This window comes from Diorhabda carinulata, chromosome X (genome assembly GCF_026250575.1).
Source record: "Diorhabda carinulata isolate Delta chromosome X, icDioCari1.1, whole genome shotgun sequence".
In the NCBI taxonomy this organism is placed as follows: domain Eukaryota; kingdom Metazoa; phylum Arthropoda; class Insecta; order Coleoptera; family Chrysomelidae; genus Diorhabda; species Diorhabda carinulata.
The window spans coordinates 25,177,220-25,199,786 of NC_079472.1; the positions used below are offsets into that span (position 1 = coordinate 25,177,220).

The 22,567-nt window shown below is 30.9% G+C and overlaps 1 protein-coding gene and 1 non-coding gene across 2 annotated transcripts in view; one reads left to right on the top strand and one right to left on the bottom strand.

The window, feature by feature from the left end:
• Positions 1-22,567, bottom strand: part of LOC130900754 (rap guanine nucleotide exchange factor 4) — a 302,255-nt gene that overhangs the window by 168,255 nt on the left and 111,433 nt on the right. The gene's annotated exons all lie outside the window — the stretch shown is intronic.
• On the top strand, positions 14,619-14,691 carry Trnar-ucg (transfer RNA arginine (anticodon UCG)). Its single transcript has one exon. It is a non-coding gene; the product is annotated as a tRNA-Arg (tRNA).

Consider the following 22,567-nt stretch of genomic DNA (forward strand, 5'->3'; position numbering starts at 1 on the left):
TTACTGTTTCCTTCACAAGTAATTAATAATTGACTTATTATCTGTTTCAACTCATAAATCATGAAATAAATTAAGAAATACGAAATTTGATATGAAAATTCAGAGAAGATGAATTAAAATATGGATCACAAAACCATTGATAATAATTTTATACTCCAGCCTATCATATTTCATGAAATCCTAATTCATTTTAGAATTTCTCCTATCGGAATACGCAAATTGACATAATCTATATAGACTGGAATCGACCGATGAACTTTCGACAGAGATTTATGACTTTCGAACCGTTAGTTTCGCGTTTTTTGGATAACTGTCTCTTTCCACCAACCTTTTTTTATTGTTACTACTTTTTATTCGCAACAAATATCCATGCTTCATCAATACTCCCAAATTTTTCATCTAAAATATTGAAAAAATACTCGCAATCTAAAAAATTCACAGGAGTATGATTGAGAAATATTAATCTTTATGTTGGTATCTGCATATATAATTTGTCAAATTTGATTTTATAAATGAATCATTGATTTTTATATCTATCAATAAGGGCACTGTTTTCTTGAGGTAACATAAACAAAGATAACACTGATGGAATTCGATTAAACTTATTTCAATTGTCAACTTTGTATACAATATATTTTAGAAAACTAAACCAAATGAATAATGCTTTTGCTACGTCACTGAATTTCTTAGTTCTGGTCTTAGACATTCCATTGATATATGCATTATTTTAAATAAATATAAATGGCGAAAATGTGGTTAATGCGCAATCTACTTATAGTACAAGTCATAGAAGTTTTGCACTTGGAAAGTGAAGGGCCATCGCTCTTGTTCTCAATTCATATTTTACGAGAAATAATAAAATCCTTCTTTTTCTATTGAAAAACTAGTTTTAATTTTTTTCTACTTTAATGTAATGGAATGATTGCGTTTACAAGAAGGATTTATGTGAATTGTGATCCGAGACTGTTATTTTTCCAGTTTTGATGAGAAAAAATACATATAACAATAAATAAATTATACAATATGAGTCATACATTGACATTGTGTCATTCAACCAAATTAATAATAACTTAATCATATTTCTAAATTAGGACAATCTGTGTCTGAATCTATGTATAAATACTATTTGGAAATATTGTGGATAAATGAGATTAATTATAGTTTATTAAAACCGAAAAATATGGGGTAATAATACTTGAATCTGGAAAATGAATCTTAATATGAAAATGGAATAACTGATGAAAAAATCACATTGCATGATAGTTACTAGAGGAACGTTCAAATGTGTAATATGTTGATTAAGGATAACCTCGCTGTGAAGTATCCGAATCAACAAAAATATTGAAAAAATTCGAGATCTTGACCTTACAGACCTTCGAATAAAAATTGATCAACTTTTCGTTACAAAGTCGATTTGTGATCGCCAGAAGACTGGTTGTTTCATAATGACAAAGCATTTACTCACACACTTATCTTCCTTCAACAGTTTTTAGTTATTGACATGTAGTTTTCAGGTCTGACCTGGTTTCTTGTGATTATTCGTATTTCCAAGCATGAAAAGATAAAAGAAAAAACAAGCAAAACACTGTGAGTCATTTCTACAGACGAATACAAAAAAAGTACAGTGGAAGCACCAGTGAAACAAATGTATTAGTTATAATGGAGTGTATTTTGGATAACAACTCCGAAATGCAGATTAAGTTTTAATTTCCAATGACATCAATTGTCCATCAGTTATATTATTTGTTCTTAGGAACTAAATCATATAACAACTTGCCAGAGGAAATAGTAGGAAGAAATACAATTAAATAAAGTTATATAAGAAATAAACCAAGAAGAGAGATACATGAAATTATTATTAGGCAGTCCTGGATCTAAAATTAACTCAAAAAGTACATTAATTGCGATACCATATGTATGCAATAATTATTTTATGTTATATGAAATAATTTTTCTCTTCAATTTTCTCTTTAGTTTAGAATTAAGTATTTCATCGCTCTTATAAATTTAATTGTTTATTCTTCATTTACTAAACTGTTCTACTACGAACAAAATACCGCTCAGGTAGTGGGGTTATTTATATATTTATTTAGTGAATATATGTCATACCGTATTTTTTAGGTTAATAAACAGTTTATTATTATTATTATTATTATTATTTTACTAAGAATTACTTTTACTTTACAGTATATTGTAAATGCAAGAAAGCACCTAGTAAACCTTCTGCAAAATTTACCGTATAGCATTGTATCTGTGGACACTCGATTTCCTGGTCAGAATTTCAGTCGATAAATTTTTTTCTTATTTAAACGCCCTTTTACGAAATTCAGTAATTTATTCAATTCGCCGGTATAGTAAGCTCCGTTTCCAAGGCTTAATTTCTGAGAGGAAATCGTTGGTCCAGATAAAAACAATTGGTTTAAATTATAGAGCTAATTATGTCACCGTTCCTTGAGAAACATGCCAAATGTAAATAAATCTTATCATTCAATTTGAAGATTAATTAATATGCTATCCTCGGCAAGGATAATTATAGTTTAAGAAAAGAAGTATGAAATTACCTCAAACTGTCAAGTATTTCCATGATATTCCAATTATAGATCAAAATGAAAGTAAAAAGGGGTACTTAAAGATGAGCAAATGTTTTCATAACTATCGTTTAGGAAAAAGCAAAATAACTAGAACATAACGTTTTTTCAGTTTTTTTTAAATTATCTCATCAATGGTGCAAAATTTAAATGAATTACTTCAGTAGAAAAATGATGTCGAGAAAATTCTACGAAAAAAATGTTATAATATATTTTTGTAGGAAAATATTTTCCAGGGAAAATAAAAAGTTAGCGGTGAATAATACGATTTCGAAAAATAATATCTTGCCTTGCTGTTAACGTACTTTGAAATGCTTATGGCCGTAAATTTTTTGTATGCCGGTTTATATAAATAATAATTCTATGTGTAATAATTAACAAACCCACTTTAATTAAATAAATAAATAAACTCCAATTTGGGATAAGGAAAATTGGTTATAGGAGGAAGGTTTGGTTCTGATATAGGAGTGACTCCTTTGCAGAGCTGGGATTTTGAAGGTTGCGTGGGGTTGTGATTGCTGTCTTGGCTGGAAAGGAGAAGAGAACGACCATAGGTTAGAGGAAAACGAAAAGAAAGCTCTAGTAAGTGAAAACGGTTTATCTCGGTTTGAGGATTTCTTTATAAGTTTTTGTACTTTTTTTTGTTTGTCATTTGAAAGTTTCAGGTTCTGTTTTTATTTTTAAGAAATTTAAAAAACCTGCAACACCGACGATAGCGTTTGCTAAACTATCATATATTATATACATTTCTAGTCTACGCAGACCCATTATGTATAGAAAAGGGGCAATTTATACATTTATAATACAAACTGGAGCAAAACCGCAATATTTTAAAAGGCTGGAACCAGAACCTTAAATCGTGCGTGAATAAAATCCATTTATTTTTAAGCAAGTAATGCATATATGAATTTTAATCATAAAACAAAAAGATCAACTATTTCTCTAATAAACCCCATAAAAAATTATAGAGAATGGATACTATGCTTTCAGAATTCTAATTTAAAAAAAACGATTTTTTACGAGTCCTTCTTCAATTATTGGCTTATAATATAATCAGTAGAGACCATTTCTTATACCCTTCAAAGTAAATAGCATTAGTAAAAAAATAAGCCATGAATAATTTTCGTTTGATAAATTTTAGTAAGTTAATCACATATTTTATGTGTGAAATATGGTTTTATTCATTTTTTTTTTCAATTTCCGGGAATTATTGAAAACCTGACTCATTTTGGTGCATTCAAATATTTGATTTTTTTAAAATAAGGCCCCCAAAAATGCCGATATGATCCACTAATATTTTCTATAAATTTTTAGTTATAAAACCCTTTAACAAAAGAAAAATGGCCAAAAGGATTTTAAAAAAATTTCTTATCAATGTTTTTTAATTATCAAATATATAGTTTTAGATTAGTTTATCGTTTGTTTTCTCAAGGTTAAATAGTAAAAATTGATAATTTTTACTGAGACGTGTTTTTGGAAACATAATAGTACTTATAAGTACGTATAAATCTTCTACAAAAAATGTTTAATAACATTTTTCTTGTAAAAATATCCACGTAATCATTTTTCTATTACGAAAAATTTTTCATATCTTTTTTCCCGTTAACGAAATATTAAAAAAAACGGAGGAAACTTAGCTTTTGTCCTAATTATTTGGCATTTCCAATGTTCTTCTTAAAGTATCCCCTTTCAAGTTTCATTTTAACCATAATTGGAATATCATGAAAATACTTTGCACTTAAAACCTTTCTTTAACTATGATTCGAATTTATCAACTTTTTATATTGCCGTCAGTCTTTATAAAGTATACTTTGAATTTATTGAAGTTAAATTCAAACATACCATTACATACATACATACATACATAGAGACAGAGCTAATGAAAGACCGTATATTCAGTATTATCAAGAAAATATATATACAGAACAAGCATATGCAACTATAAAATAATTGGAAAAATTTACTAACAGAAACATGAGAAAGTATTTTTTTCGTCAAGAAAAATCAATTGATTAGTGATTAGTATTTGATAAATTCCTAAACAGAACGTGAAGATAACAAAAGAAAAAGTTGGATATACTTTGAAAGACCTCAATTAATGTTTTTTTTTTATTTCTTTCTTACATTTTTATGTAAAGTGAGAGACTGCAACATCACTCTAATACATTTACTCGTTTTTTTCCACATTATCTTCTCCTTTTGCCTTTCTCATAATCCAATAACTTCGCATCACTTTTCCTTGTATTTGTGCATTTATTAGATCCATCTAGTTTCCATATCATCAATATTTCTTTCTTTATTATAGTATTTTATATAAAATTTTCCCATGATCAATTTTTTCTACTAGCACGATATCAATTGTATTCAGCTGAATTTTGAAATTTCATCACATATGAATTTAAAATAATAATACTTAATTGATTTACTTCCTTACAAAGCCCTTTGGAATAGTAGAATTTTTGTTCGAAATTTTGTATTCCAAAAAGAATTCCTAGCATTACTGAAACTGTAAGGAGAAAACCGTCAATAAATCTTGGGAATTCTTTTTATTAACGATTCTTTCGCATTGTTTTTCATCTGTTCGTGCTTCTTTTCAACGGATTCCGTTTGTTTACTGTCTAGTTTTAGACTAAGGACGAGGAATTACAAGGGGATGCTACTTAATCATCATTTTAATATATTTTAATCACAAGCAACAAGCCGGTGTTCTATTCGACTTGCTGTTTTTACTTGTTTTTTTAGTAGACCAAATATTAAAAAATTCCACCCGCTTGCATTTTTTTGCTTACTCATCGTCATTTCAGCCAACAGTCGCCCACTGAGGGATATAGGCCTCTCGGAAAGAATACTACAGCAATAGAGCTCCAGAGTTAAGCCTGCTTCCATAATATGTGAAGATTTAGGAAATATATTTTAATCAGGATAGTTTTGGATAGGGTCTAAAATCAATCTTATTTTTGTATATTGAAAATGTATGAGCCTCTCATACTTAATATCATGTGCAATTGGATTTTCTCTCGATTGCGAGCTTCCAGTTTTTATGGCTTATAAATAAAATAATCACAAATAATTATCATTTTTCAGCTGACAAAACTCGCTAACAGCAACAAGTTTCATAGGAAGCATAAAGTAAATTCAGAAAACATTTCAAATATTTCAGACATCCTGGAAATCATGCGGATAAATATATTTCAACAGAAAATCTTTTTTAAATCACCGAATAGAAGCGGAACTTACCAGATCTGCTCTAAGTTAGTTTATTATGTTTACATGTTCAAGACTTCGCTACAATCAGATTTTCATGTTGAGACTAAAACGTAAATGTTCATTACAACTAGTTAGGCAACTATATTCAGTATTTATAATAAGCAAATAATTACATAATTCAAATAATAATAATCCAAAGCATTGGTTTCTAAAATTTTTTGTTTCATGAACCATTTTCAAAATTTTGCTGGATCCGTGAATCGCTTGCACCAATTTTCAAATCTCTTGGACAAGATAAGATCTATTTATGAAAACTGGCGTTGTAGCTGAATTTCAACGACGAATTAACGGTTTTTGAAAAAAAGCTTTCAATCAATTGCTTGATAGGATTAATTATTGATAATAAAATCAAATAAAGAAATTTCCAATTAAATTTCAAAACATTGTAAGTGGATATCAAAAGAGCAAATTTGGGCAATTGAAAAAGTGATTCTATCCAACTTTACTTTTTTAAAATCTACAGTGACTCACAGCAGAAGAACCAATCAATTGTATAGAATATTTTCTTGTGTTGTATTTATTTAATTATATGAATTATTAGACTATTAATTATTATTGTTATAATGGATGTCAAATATTCAGAATTAAGCCCTTATAAAGTTATATAACTTCTACAATGGTAACTACAAGAAAAAGTATAATTTTCATGAGAGGAATGTATACTTGATAGATTGACAGCAAATTATCAATATTTGGATTGAGTTTTGTAAGAAATAACTGTAAACCTCCCCGTTCTGTGATAATCAATCTGCTCCTTTTTTTGTTAATAAGTTTGTAACGACACTAAAACTTTTTTCGACAAGATATGACGATGGAAACGTGATCAGAAGCTTTTCTGCAGCAATTACCCACAGTCCAGCATTAAATGTCACTTTCACAGCTCCTCGTTAATGCTAAGCTCGAGTAGCTCCCCTTATAATATCATATTCTCCACTTCTGATTTTAAAATCATCAATCAGGGCAATCAAATATTGAACGTATATCTGTGAATCTTCATTCTACCCTTGATAAGTTTGAAAACAAGTTACAGTTGCTGAGCTTCTTGAAATATTATCTGCCTATATTGATAAGAGAAGTCAAGCCAACATTTTAGTTCTTCACTATCGAAACCAAATAAATTTTCATGGACCTCCCTTAAGATTGCGAACCCTCGTTTTTTGTCACGCCCAAGAATATGTGTAATTTCATGCAGAGTGGAAGTCGTTTTTAACTCAATAAATATCAAGATATATCATAAATATCTATACGAAGCAAATATGAAAATTAAAAATGAAAGATAAATAATGTGTTTCAGAAAAAACTGTTGAAAATAGGAGACAAGGAGAAAGAAAATACATCTAGGATATTTATGCTAAAATTTTTATGTAACATTAAGCAAAAAAAATATATTATGTTTCCTTATTTACTTTTTCGTGGAGATAAAGCTTATACGAAATTAGGCATCAGCTATCTAGAGTTATTAAGTTTTGACATAAAAAGACACAAAAACTCCAAAAGTACTCTTTATAATTATATGCCTTATCAATATCGGCAAATATTATGTCTCAATAAAATTTTGTTTACTAACTAAAGATAAAGACGTATAATGAAAATATTTAGAAGAATAGGTATAAGTATAATGTCGCAAAATTATTAATTGTATTGAATTTTCTGGTGAATCTGAATTGGCTCTCTGCGGGCATAAGGAAAACGATAATTCCGATAATAGTGGCATATTTCAAGAAGTTTTTCTGCTGAATTATATGCAACTTTAAGTTAGCCTCAAAGCTAGAGAACAATCTCTTAATATGATTAAGTTACTAAAGACTTAAGGTAGTGCTTGATGATCCATATTTTTCTTGTGTGGAAGCTATTCCAGCTTTCCAAAATTTCAGCTTTAAAAAAAAATAAAATCAATGACAATTTGACAAAGGTGATAAGCCTTTTACAAGGTAAGTTTTTTTAGAAACATTGCAAAACATCTGAAATTCGTTTAATTGTAAAATAACCTCAACATCAAATTATTCAGCAATTTATCTTTTTACATTCAATATTGATATGAATTTCCTGATTTTTGCTAAGTGAATTGAATCGACATTCATTGATTCATTAATTTCGTGGAAAATATTATTCAAACTTTTGAATTTAGAATAAATAAGAAATTACAATCGTGTTCGATGAGTATTGCTATAGATATAACTTTTTCAAATAATACTTCACAAAATTATTCGAAATAAAAGATACAATGTTGATCTTCATTTGTTCAATACGATATGATATAACGTTGAAACAAATAAAAATGGGATGAAATAAATTGTCTTAGTTTACATATCGTCGCTACTAGGTTGGATATAATATCAACTACAGTCGGTAGGACAACTAACGGTTTGAAGGAACTGGTGTAGTGGCGAGCAGGCAAGTAACTTCACAACCTTTCCTGTCCTGAGGTGCGATTTTTATTTCGCAACAATCCATCGGCCAATTCACAAGAGCTGATGTAGCTATTGAATAATGAAGGATAATCCCTCAGGAAATTATCCATAATTTCATAATAGGTATTTATAGACGACTACGTGCATCAATTATATATAAAGGCGGAAATATTCACTATTGATTAGTTCTTGATTTGTTTAGTTTCTTTGAGATAATTTATTATTCTCGATATTCACAATTTCGTATTTTTTCATGGGATAACCTCAAGAATGCATGTTTCATATTTGCGTGTATCTTTTTTAAAAACTTTTATACCTAAACCTGAATATTCTGGTACAACTAAGTCAATAACGTCACGATTGATCAATGGTGAAAATTCTGGAATGAGTAAATTTATTTCGTACGAATTGAAAGATGTATAAAGAAAAACTGTGCTTTTGTTGGTTGACTTATAAAACAATTGATCCTACTTACATAAACAGGTAAACGATGTACCTAAACATGAAGTTGAATGGAAAAACATCATAATAAATAAACAAAAATAATATAATCTCTACTCTTTTGATATCAATATCACAAATAATAGCTAAATTAATAAGTTAAGCATTTGACCACCTTGTATAAAATAATTTTATATGTCGTTTGCAATTGATTAACTCGCAATTAATTAACTATTTTCAACTAGACTACGCGCAAATTATCTTGAATCGTTTTCGAAATATAGATCTCGTCGCAGATCCTTGTGTACCTACATGTATATTGGTACATTTGAGGCATCTGAATATTCAAAAATTTAGTTTCGTTCCCACCCATCAAAAAACCGTTATTGGTACGGTTACGATTCTTTTATATTCCTACAATATTATCTCTTACCCTATAAATGAATGTAACTTGTATTTGGATATTCTAAATTCTAATTCTAAAAGTACCCTGAGTCTCTTATTTTACTTTTATGATATCCCCGCTTTGAGCTGTCTAACTGAAACTTTGCTTATAAGTTTGTTCCAACCTTCTAGTAGGGAACGTTTTTGGAACGGTTATCGGAATCGTTTATAGATATTTTCTACGCATCTCCTCTTATGCATGGCTCTTGTAATAGTACATGTTATAATAAACCAAGTATCGAAAAGACCGTTCTGGAAACGGTTCACAATCGATGCCAAGTCCCTTGGAACACAAAACAGAATCGTTCGTATAACAGTAACCGTCTGGTTGGCACACAGAATCTCTATTGCGCAGAATCGTCACCGTACAAGGACGATTTTTTTATGGGTAGGAACGAACCATATATAAAGTGACAGGTCTGGTAACGAGAATATATTTTGTACTGAGTACTGAATTCTAGCGTTGAATCTACCCTAGATTCTCTTACATTAAAGAAAATAAAAAAAGCAATGCTCTTGTAAGTGTGTTCCAATTGCGTTATTAATGAGTTTTGTATTCGTCTAACAAATTTGAATTTGTAACCTTTTCAATCATCACCCGAGACCTTCACCCCGGCCCGCTTCTCTTTTTTTTTGGTTCGGTAAATTGATAATGTAATGGAATTACGTATTTGTGAATGCAAATATCGTAAAAAAATATGTGAAACAATCAAAATTCCAAAAACACAAACGCAATTAGCAAAGAAAAACGTTATATTTATTCAGTAAAAATCTAAATTAAACATTAAAAACTAATAACAGTAGTTTCCTGAAAATAACTTTGTAACACGAAATTTGTACGTCGTTGTGTCGACTATTGCAGTAAACAAGAGAGTTGCAATTTATAAACACAACGTCTGCAAAGATTCATCTGCAGACTACATTCACAGTTTAATTTTAGTTAACGAACTGCTTTGGCTCGTCGTCGAAAATACCTAAGCTGGCGATTCACAACTTGGTAATCTGGTTTTTAGGATCCTGCAATGTTCACGTACATTTGAAATTTTGTTAAAAATTCCGTCACGGAAATATAAACAAGAGTTATTGAAAAACCACTTTATCTTACTCATAAACATATCACGTTATCTAAATAAACTAATAATCAATTGATATTCGAATAAACAATACAAATTAATACCAAATACAATGAACCTGTTAAGTATAGCTAGAATACTTGTTCAAAATAAGGTAAATGTGTATTCAACACTTATATGAATTGTTTAGTGAATAAATTTTAATAATAATAAAACACGCTTTTACCAATAATCAAACCAAAAAGTGGAAAATATTTCTTGTCATAGGAATTATATTACTGATGAGATAATTAAAAATCGTAACTTGCTTGAAACTGTTCACTGAGTAAAACTTCACTTTCCATTATTCTTTTCTTTCCTTATTTTCAAGCCCGAAATGGCTTTCTATAGTAATATGGACAATAATATTTCTCGATGGGTCTCTTATGTAGGTATCTGATATATTAATGCAGTACGGGTCTCTTGCTTCATAAGGAGGTAAATTTTTTGCTGTTTTGGGTAGTCCGAATTATTTTTCTGTTACCAAAAATTACTCACTCAGTAAGTCTTTCTTCATTTATTTTCCTTTTCCTCATTTACCTAACTCGTTAAAGATGGTGATATCGAAATTTAGAACTCGATTTAATTAGTTGTAGTTTTTTACTAGTTAGAGTTAGTTTTAGAATGTCATAGGGAACAATCCACGCTTTCATAATTGTAACATTAATTCTCTCGTCAGTAATTTCATTCTCATGCCAAAAATTATTCTTCACATTTTAGTTTCATAATTTCTGGCAGCAGCCACAACAGGTGCGTTAAGGGACCTAGTGTGGAGAAACAAACATATAGGAATAGAAAAGAAAACAAGAATCTACGAAACATGTATAAGACCAATACTGACGTATGCCATAGAAACCAGAGCCGATACAAAGAAAACAAAACAAAGAACAACATTGGATGGAAACATTAAGATGCATAATAGGAAAGACTAGACGAGACCATGTAGAAGATATCCGGCAACAATGTAATATTCAGGATATAGTAAAATGGACACGAGAGAGAAGAAGAAATTGGAATCAACACGTAACGAGAATGGAGGAACACAGACTAGCAAAGATCATAAGAGATGGAAAATCCGAAGGGAAAAGATCAAAAAAAAGACCACAAAAAAGATGGCAAGATATCTGGTCATCAGAATCACAAATGAGATTAAACATCACCCAGTAAACACAAGTCATTGGACTTAACGCAGGAATAAGAAGAAGAAGAAGAATTTCTATATGTGTGTTTTTTCTATTTTTGTTTTTAGTATAACTAACACCAAAACCGTATTTTACATTATTTCTAAGCATATAAGTACGTTCACTAGCTCTATTTTATTACTCTCATGCAAAGGATACAAAGAGCAATTTATGAATCCTGGAGAATCTAGATTGTAGATTTGATAAAAGGCTAAAGTACCTTTCAGGGAAGGAGGACACAAGAACCCCAAAAAATAACGTCCTTTGCAAGGATTCTATGTATTTTGGAAGGAGAACAATAAGATGTAGAGTCTTGTACAAAATATCTCCTAGGCATCAAACTATAGTCTACAGTCTGGCGAATCTAATCGGGATAATAAGATAATTGGATCGAATTATTGCATCGTCTTCAGTCTTTGCGAGTGTGCATTATTTAAAATAAATCAGATTGTTCAACGTAGAGCTTTAAGACTTTTAAAGAGGAATAATAATCAATATAAATTTATTTCCCACCACTGTCCGAAACCAATAAATTATTGACTGTAAGTGTTCACTTTAAATTTTAATCGGAACACGAGGTCTGGCTATTAAATAACGAGACAACGAAGTGTTTTATTATAAAAATTATTCTACATTCGAATGCTCTCCTTCAATATACTCCCCCTCCCTTGCCACACTACTTTCCATACGGTTTGTCCATTGATCGAAGCAGTGCTGGAAGTATTCTTTGATGATAGACTCTAGGGGCTCTGCCTTTTTTTGCTTCACCGCTTCCATCGACTCAACTCGGGTCCCTTTCATAACAAATTTTAACTTCGGAAAAGTGTTCGGTGTTCGAGCACTGGAGTGCACTTACTGGCCAAATACTGCTCCACTGATAGCGCGTTATGAGCAGGTGCGTTGTCCTAGTGCAAAATCCACAGCTTGTCCTTCCACAGCTCGGGCCGTTTTAACGAACTCGTTCTCGCAGTGTTGCTAAAAGTGACAAATAGTAAGTCTGGTTGACAGTCTGACCCTCTGGAACCCATTCAGTAATCACGGTCGAAAAAAATGATCAACAATGCCTTGAATTTTGATTTTCTATTTCGGCCTTTTCAATTTAGGGAGAAATTTGAGATTGATAAGTTGCTCCTGTTTCTCGTCACATATGGTTTTCGGCACGATAAAAAAACACGTTTGTCTCAAACAGCTACTGTACAAATACTATAATAGTAACTGAAACGTGTTTTGATCCACCAGGTGGATTTTTGTGAACAGTATTTATATCAAAGATAAAAGTAGTGAACTTTACTGGTTTCGTATTCTTTGTAACCTTTATTAGAAATCAGAGTGCCACTAAAGAACAAATACGCCAGGAAGCGTTAAGATAAAAAAATAAATGAAATATTCAGTTTGGTTTCGATTGTTGATAGCGGCGGATCTTAGTGTTTTATCTAATGTATATTATCATTACTTCCATTTTTTTTAGACTTTTAGTTCAATTTACATTTTAGTAGTTTGTTTAACTATGCGCTCCATTCTTAAACCATTTCTGGTAATTTTCTGTGGTAGGTTGGTGCCCCTGAATAACAATTTCACTTTGACGGCTGACTGGACGATGTATAATATTTTGACGAATATTTAACGTTGACTTTAACATGGAATAAGTCTTCCACATTTTTGAGCATTTATAACTTTTACTAATTGCATAAAAACACATCCGAACAGCAAACCATAAATTTTTGATCATTGTTTTTTTGTTTTTTTTTTATTTAGCAGATAGTAAATTATTTATGGTGGCAAAAGCCATGAGTTTTTTTCTGATTCAAACAAACTTTTAAATTCAAATAATATTGTCAACTGTCAAACATGAATCAGTGCTGCCCACGACCACCTGCGTTACACTCTAATTTCCCTAATATATATTTTAAACAATTTTGCTATGAACAAAACAGAGAAAATAGTATGAAACGCTCGTTCCAAAACGCCATTCCAGCATTCGTTACTTGTATTTGAATATACTATCCTATATACTCATCTAAAAGAATATTTTAATTTTTCGCAGTCGCCTTGTAGTACCTTGAGACATGTGTATTGTTGTTTTGTATTCTATGAATCTGGATACCAAAAGAATCCTACTAATATTATAAATGTGAAAGCATGGATGTTTTTTGCTACTTCAGCGCCATCTAACATACAGTAATGAAGTTCAAACCTTAAATACTATATTATCGACGTACGATATTACCGACGGTCAAGTCAATATCTATTTAATCTATACATCTAATTTAATTGAGTATAGTTTCAGTTGTTTGGAATTTTTGAGGCTAGGTACCTTCGTGACTGTCACTGAAAGCGTATGTTTAAAAAATGCCTTGGAAGCGAACATTATCTAAAAATTCGTTATGGGCCTTAGCACCAAAAAATGAAGTGGTTAATAAGATTAACACCGACATTTTAAAAGATGTGCAAGGAGAAATGAATGAATATTTGTCGTTGGATACAATTATGGATACGGAACTAAGTACTTCATGTCCTGTTAAGTTTTTAAATTCCCTTGAACTGTCAGGTGTACCGTCACATAAACTTCAATTAAAACTAAATGTACCAGTAATGCTGTTGCGCAATCTAGATGCTCCTCGGCTATGTAATGGAACAAGGCTTCGTATAACAAAATTGGGACAGAATATACTTGGTGCTACTATTATTAATAGGTGTCGGCAAGGGACAAAGGGTTATCATACCTCGAATTCCAATCATTCCAGCTGACCTTCCTTTTCAATTTAAAAGAGTTCAGTTTCTAGAAAAGCCATGCTTCTCTCATGGCTATATATAGCGTGTTCACGTGTATCTAATGCCCGGAATGCCCAAAGAAAAACCTTATAACATAATCATATACAAAAAATTTAAAATTATTTATTTTTGTTACAGGAAAATATATTTTAACATTTGTTATTCTATTTCAATAAATCATGTTTTGAAACTTCATTGTATGTAGTAATTTTTAAAAAATCGATAATACTACCCAAGCAATAAAATAAAGTTATCATATTGATATATTTCTATTATAATGATTTCTGATGTTTATTTAATGCCAGCGAAGCCGCGGATAAAAACTAATTGAATTATATTACATTATTAAAAAAATCAATTTTGTAGGGTTCACCTTCAGCTTGTAACAATATTCAATGTGTAGACCGTGTGGCCTAATGGATAAGGCGTCGGACTTCGGATCCGAAGATTGCAGGTTCGAGTCCTGTCACGGTCGGAGTTTTTTTTAATTGGTTTGAATCATTTTCAGCTTTATTATTAGTTTAAGAAGGTATAAATAGATCAATATCAAATTGGAAATTCATTTAATTAGAATCGAAGCGTAAAGAAAAAGCACTTTTTCGTATCTTTGCGAGGAATAAATTAAAATGTCAGTCGTTAGTCAGTTATTTAGAGTTCAAAAACAATATACACATTTGAGTATAGCAGCTGTTCATAGGGAAAGTCTACTTTAAATTCATACCCGAATATTAATTTAGGGCGGGTTGTAATCACAATTGAAGTCATCCGTCATAGTTATTAAAAAGGCCGGCTTGTTATAAATACATCATTATGTGCCGTACACAACTGATACACTAGTTTGGAGATTGAGGAAATGTTAAACAACGAGGTTATGTCGATATTCATTATCTGAAAATGTCTAAAGACTGGGAATCAACTAGCATAAGAATACGTAATAAATGTTAAAAACCTTCACATTTCTTGATTATGTGCGTCGGAGAGGGCAAACTCGTCGCCAAGTCACCAACTCCACTAATTTGACAGGTAAATTGGTCACCGAGTTTTTATATCCAAACAAAAATAGAAAACAAATAGTAAACTTTACTTAGACTAGATCATTACCCAAAAACAACATTTATATAATAATACTCAAACTTTTACATCTTTAAAATTGGTACTAGCATCAACACTTTGTATTTTTACATAAGTTTAATTTTTGACATTTTCTTAAGTTTTCAATGAAGACATATATGGAGGGATGAGTTTTGTAAAAGGGAGAATTAAATTTTGCACGCAACAATGAATCGTTCTTGTAACCGAATCACTTTCTTTCGCCCGCATAAAAGGAGGGATGTCTGCGATTTCGACGATATTTGTCTCTATCAAATAGTCACAAAATGTAACCAAAAGTTCACTTTTTGGTTTGTACGCCATAATTCGAAGGTGAAACCACTTGATTTGGATTCAAATAAGTCAGCTCGATACTGTTTTGAACCATATTCCTATTTCGATCTATGAGTAAATCGATTGACCTAATCTTTCGGTATCATACTTGATGAGAATGGAATCAGCAACTGTTTACTTCCACATTTCGCCAAACCCAACTCAATGCTAGATGGATGGTTTTTTAATAATTAACAGAAATTTTTCGTGTATAGAAATTAAGAGCTTTCCATAAATCTTACATTTTTATAGGTATAAGCACGTTGTCAGTTTATTATTTTGTAGCAACCAAAACACTAGTGGCCATCTTGGAGTCCGTAACTCCAAGAACTTTTCGCAGAAGGAAAATGTTTCACATGTAAATACCAAGATATATTGTCCATATTGTTAATGAAAAAAAATTGTACAACGTTTCGCCCTATGCGCTGCAAAGAACTCCATGCACTCTTTTGCAAAAGCTCTAGAAATAAGGCCTTTCACTTATACCTCCTCTTTCCTTCTTCTTGTATGTACTTTAAATAATGTTTCTGCTACCTTTTAGAATGCGAATCTCCCCTCCTGAATATCGGGTTCTTCTTTCCAGTAGTTTGAAGCCTTGCTCTACAACGCAGCTTCCTGTGACAACACCTACATGACGTTTCTCCAATTTACAAGACTTTGTTTCTGAAAATTGTAAAATTTTCGCAAACCAACTTTTCCAAAATTCACTTTCAATAACTGATACCGACATTTTTCACTATGATTCACTTCGCTCAAAGGAAATAGCAATGAATGAAAGCAAATTGACAAAAAAGTGTTTATTTTAGATTTGAGGTTTGTTTGCTAAATAAGTATGAGCCTAGTTTATGTATCTTCAGATGCAGATAGGTAGTCAAGTGAATTCTGGAAACAAATTTACATGTCATTAGTAGCCACTCTTTTCGAAATACAGGAAAATAGAATTATATGAAACAAAGAATTTGTATTTATAGTTTCACCACAGATGACGATCATTACAAGCAAATGGCCGCGGGTACAATTTCAATTTTAAACTTTAGTTACGAAAGTAGATTGCACTGGGTATCCTTAGATCTTGACAACCATCTATTATTAGTTGAGGAATTGTAGCAAAGAACGAAGGAAAAAGTATGAAATAGAACATGGACATATGAAACATGAAATAGATTAAACAAATCTATAGAAAAAAATTTTTGAAACTCAACATACTTACCTCATATTTTATGATTAGAAACTACAAATGGCTCCACAAATTTTTCGAAAGTACATAAACCTCTAATGTAAATTGCCATCGTATACTATATTATGATACCCTCGGGAATCAACGTGCAAATTAAGTTTATGTTGTAGACGTGTTCTTCGTGCTTAATTTTCGATAGGCGCTGCTTAAGTTGTTCTACACATCTCATTAAGAGGAATCTCAGTAAATGGAGTAAGGAAGCTTCTAATAATTCGTTGCTCTTTGGGAATAATTGATAATAAGCTTTCAATGATTAGGATATAATCAACAATATGATCGCTTGTATTAGATATTGATATTTAAAAACTTTTCAGATATCTCATAGTACGTTCACGTTATTTTGCTTCAATTGGAGACATTGGAACTTCATTGAAAATGCCTACATTCGAACACAAATGCTGATGAAATAAATATGTCAACAAATAATAAACAAGGGCAAAAATCAGTGAAGTTCTACTTCATACAAAAATAATAAATAAATCAATAAGCCCCTGGTTCAGTGCACAAATAATTAAAAGTCTTATTTCTCTATTTATCGAAACAGTAGTTTACTCAGAGTCCTTTCTATGCTGTGTTTATGGCTTCTGTTCCACTGATTGCTTCCTCATTTATTTTTTTTTCTTGCAACAATTTTCCAATTTATAGAATTAGACAGTTTTTGTTTTTGTAAAAAAAAACCGGCATGCATTTGTAAGCAAGACGTAAAGCAATCAATGACGATGGATGTTTTTGGAAACCGTTCATTATCCAAAAAAATCTTTGCCTCAACGTTTTTCTAGTTAAAAACAAAGCTTAATTAACATGAAATATTCATTATTCGGCAAATAGTTCTCCTATTTTGTTATTTAATGATTGTGGCGTAGAAGCCATTTCCAAGGTAAAAGAGTAATTAATTAGGAGACAATCTTCCACATCAATTCATCAATCTCTACCAGAGGCAACTTCTTCAATTACTTGGCGTTGAATATCTTTTATAGATTTAAAAAAAAACAAATTCAATAAAATAAATTCAACGCCAACCAACAACAACTAACTAACCTCATCTAACCTATTCAACTTCCCTCATACCGACCTAACCTATAAAATTTAATGTCATTCATAAATTCACCAATCAATATTCAACATCATTCACAACAACCTAACCTTATCTAACCTAAAAATCAATAGCGTCAATTTGAATATTGAATTTTATTGATGAATCTAATGTTGTTTTAGAAGATAAAACAAAATTTATCACGCTGCAATCTTAACTAATTGATGTAAGTAATTTTTATTACATTTATACTATTACACATATTTTTATGTTGTACTTGACCATAATTTCAGTCCCAAACGATAAATAAGTATTCGAAAGCTCGGAATATATTAGAGTTAGTACACTTTGGTGTTTAATTTTGCCACCTTCCCACTACTAATCTAGCTGGCAATCAGTCACACCAATCAATGGTATAGACTGTATAGACATAATGTTTGGTAATAATGTTTATTGTCATAAATTGCCATTATTTACAATTAAATAATGATTAGATTGGTAAGTTCAATTCTCTGAACGCAAAGGCGTCTTTTTTTCCTCGAATGTAATTACTCACTTAACATAATAATTAAAATAAACCAGCAAAAAAGTTTCTAGCGAAGCCTTCAATGAGATTAATTATTGTCTAATTGTCCAAGACAACACGATCTATTACATTCGTACGTATACCTAGAATCAGTTTGAGAGAAAATAATTTGGACTAAATCAGATACCTGAAATAACACGTATACAAGAACTAAAACTTGTAGCTCTAATAATGGATCTGGAAATAATGACAGATGTAGATAATAGCTGTTATTTATGTCTAGAGCTTTCGATTACCAACTTCAATCTGGTTACGTGAAACGCGAACATTTCGGAAAGTTTATTAATGCATTATCAACATTATTCTATAGTTCCTAAGGCAATACTACATTTATAGGTAATTATATTTTAATGAAATAAAGCGTAACTACTTGCAAAATAAATATTTTTATGGGTTCGATTTATGGATGCTACTTAAAATACGTTATTAGAGCTTGATCGTAGCCATCATGGTTTATGTTTATGAGATACTTAACGATGTCTTGTAATAAATTTACTTATATTTGTAATAGAAGCGGACATAAACTGCCGAATTTGGTTGTTTCATTCAATTATTTTTGATATATTATCTCAACAGATAACAGAAACGAGAGGATTTGAAGAAAATTAAACTACCAAATATATAAAAAAATTGAAGGAAGCATGAGGAACAGATCCCGAAATAATGGTTAGATATTTTTATCACAAAACAAAGGATTAAGATATTTATAAGTGATAATTATTCTGCGAATACCATGAATAATGGTATTTGTTTTGCTATCAATAGATCATTTCATCAATTTATGCATGGAGGGTATAAAAATGGAATGATATAGTGAATATACTCTTAAATGTATAGCTCTCCCTTTTAGTTTAATTTTAGAAATTATTTGAGGAGCAATATAAAACTCACTCCACTAACAATGTTATGGAGTTATGGAATGGAATTTACATATAATCCGTAATATCATTGTTTTATTTGTTTAGTTTGCTGTATCAGCAATACGATATTTCTTTATTGTTAATTATAATAAATTTGAAGAGAATGACTGTAGTAACATTAAAATCTGTGTAAAATTATTAAATAAAATTTCAGGGTCACATACAGTGGCGTGAGTTTCGTAGCATCCGGGTATCGATTCAAATATTACACGAGGGCCGTTTTTTTTCAACCTCCGATCGCTCCGTGCAAACGTTATGCGGGCATACACTGTAGGCGACTGCGAAGATCTCGCACTACACTGCGCCATCGTTGACATTTAGGCGTCAGTCGGCGTTGTGCTACAGTCACGTAAACATGTCCTCCATCATTGATGCTCCCGCCAAGTGTGAGAAGTGTGATAGTGCTAAAGAAATCCATCGGATAATGATGTGCATGGAGAAAACTTCATGAGTAATGGTGTTGTGCGTGAATGGTGTCGTGAGTTTAAAGACGGCCGTAATGATGTGCATGATGAAGGGGACCAAGGAACGCAAATCTGTCGTTTCTGGACTTAATATCTTCATATATGTACAAACTAGTGCACCTAACACTCTGAAGAACCTAGCAGATCCATAAAATTCCTCAATAATTTTTGTTTTCTTTTCGCGTTAGTTGAAGAAAATTTTATAATTCTTTCTCGTAGAGAGCAAAAAGTGAGAACAGCATGGTAAATAATTTTTGAAACAGTTGATTTCTTAATACCACTAAAGTCGCCAAGAACAATATAGAAACTATCTGTAGCGAGAAATATCAAATTTATCAATAATTTATTCATTGGTGAGACAGCTCTTGACAAATTTCTAGAAAAAATTTTAATGAAAAAATAAAAACACAAAAAGAAAGATTTATTAGGATAGCACATCGGCGATTTGTTTTATTTTGTAAACTGTATTCTATTTCTTGGAAAATAACCTGGACGCAGGGCCTCTGTATATATGCGGAGCCGTTTATAGAATTCATCATCGGACCGAAAATTGTAATGATCAATTTTATGACTAACGGTATAAGCTCGTTCTTCTGGCAATTCCTGTATTTTCTCAATCAATTCCTCATCAAACAAATATTCTTAATCTTCGAAAGCATCCATATTAAATATTTAATTATTTGTATGACGAATATTTCGAAAAATGAACTAATCAAATAAAGGTGTAATAGATAAATAAACAACGTTTGATGTTTAATATTTTAGATTAAGTTTCTACTCTTTAATTGACACTTGTGACTGCCTAATAACTTATTTCGCTAATATCTCGATTTATTCGAAGGTGAAGAAACCGAATTTTTGGTTATTCGAAGAACAAAAGTTAGTAGGGACTTTATTAGGAAGTGAAGAAACTAGGCCTTAGTTTAGTTTTGTTACGAAATATGAAACTGCAGATATTATCGAATAGGAACTTCAAAGGATCTGTACAAACTAAAGAAGCTGTTTTAAATATATTTTATTGTCCGAAAAAGGAAAATAATTAGTAATCTGCTAATGCAATCATAGTACGAATTGTAGATTAAAAAAAAATAAATTCTTCGTTGAAATCTCTAAAAAAGTTCATGCGAATTATGTGTGTAAGAAAAGATTTCAAAAATTAACCATGTTATGTAAAAGTTTATATACTTATGAAACGACTTATAATTTATACTAACGTGGAGACTTTATGTTAAGTTCCAATAAATTTTTAACACAAAAAACTTAAGATAAGAATATGGCGATTAACGAAGCATTGAAGATTGTTATATTATTTTTGCAACAAATAAAAAGTTCTAATAGACCCAATATTTTTCTTGGTAAAACAAAATTAGACCGATTCGCAAATTACGATTAAATAGACAATAATAAAACATGCTTTTCAAGCTATCACGCTTTAAATGAAAAATTCGGAAGCAAATACGGTTTTGTATCCAATGTGATATCATTCTCTGCCAAAAAAACATTGTATTTGTAGCGGATTGTCTTGAAGAAATAACATCAGATCATTCGACCATTGTTCTACCTCTACAGTTAGTATTTTTTTTTAGTGTTTTGAACAAAGCATTGAATCATTTGGGACAACTCCATAAGATACTGAATAGCAGTGGGATTTAATCTGAAAATGAAATACCTTTTCCTGAGACCAATCCCACCTAAGGGCAAACAAAAAAGATTTTTTTGTTGCGATGAAAAGTTTAATGGAAAAATAAAATAAAATATGGAAAGAATCTTTGTACTTGAAACATTCAAAATTCCATTTATTCCTGTCCTACACAAGTCTAACCAACCTTAATATTTACTCTTCATTCGAGCAAAGAATCAATTGTCGTGTATGGGGTACAAAAACGGCTCAGTACACGGTTAAATAAAATGCCTTTACAAGGAATATTTTTTTCTCGATGATTTATTAAATCATTGCCATTATATATACGAGAACTGACCATTATACTGATTTTTTTGCTGCGCTTGTGGTGAACATTTCCATTAGACTTCTACCATATGATGTGGTAACCTTGTTTCATCCATTCATATTTTCACGAGTTGCGCTCGACCATTAGTCAGAAATTTGTTAATACAAAGACTGAAACTTACGATGAAAATCTAGAGTGTTCGGCGATGATTCTATGAACCACAAGTGTTTATAAACTATTCTAGAATTGGGAAAGTGTAGAAGACGAAGAAAACAGATAGGTCGAGGTAAGCTTTGGTATGAATATCAAGATTATCGGTTTACGTTTCAAATGATAACAGACGATAAAAGATTTCGTAAGTAATATGATTCCGAAAAACCTTTCAGAAGAGAAATCATCGAATTCCAATCGTAGAAAACGATTTGGAACAGTCAGAAAGTGATTCTATACTTATCGACTGCATTATTACGGCTGATAAATATGCTGCATCACGACATTGCACCCTGCGTTTGAATATGTTTGATTCATATTTTGACAAAAAGTTTGCAGATACTCTATTCAATAGATTTATCGCCCCATGACTTATTATCTCTGAAATCGAAAAAGTCGTGCAATTCGGATACATTGAGAATATCCTAACATCTGTGATAGGTATAGTCGAAGGTTCCAGTAGATCCCTGTACTTGTTGTATTAATGCGGAAGGTAAATACTTCGCAGGGGTTTATATCGTCATAGAATA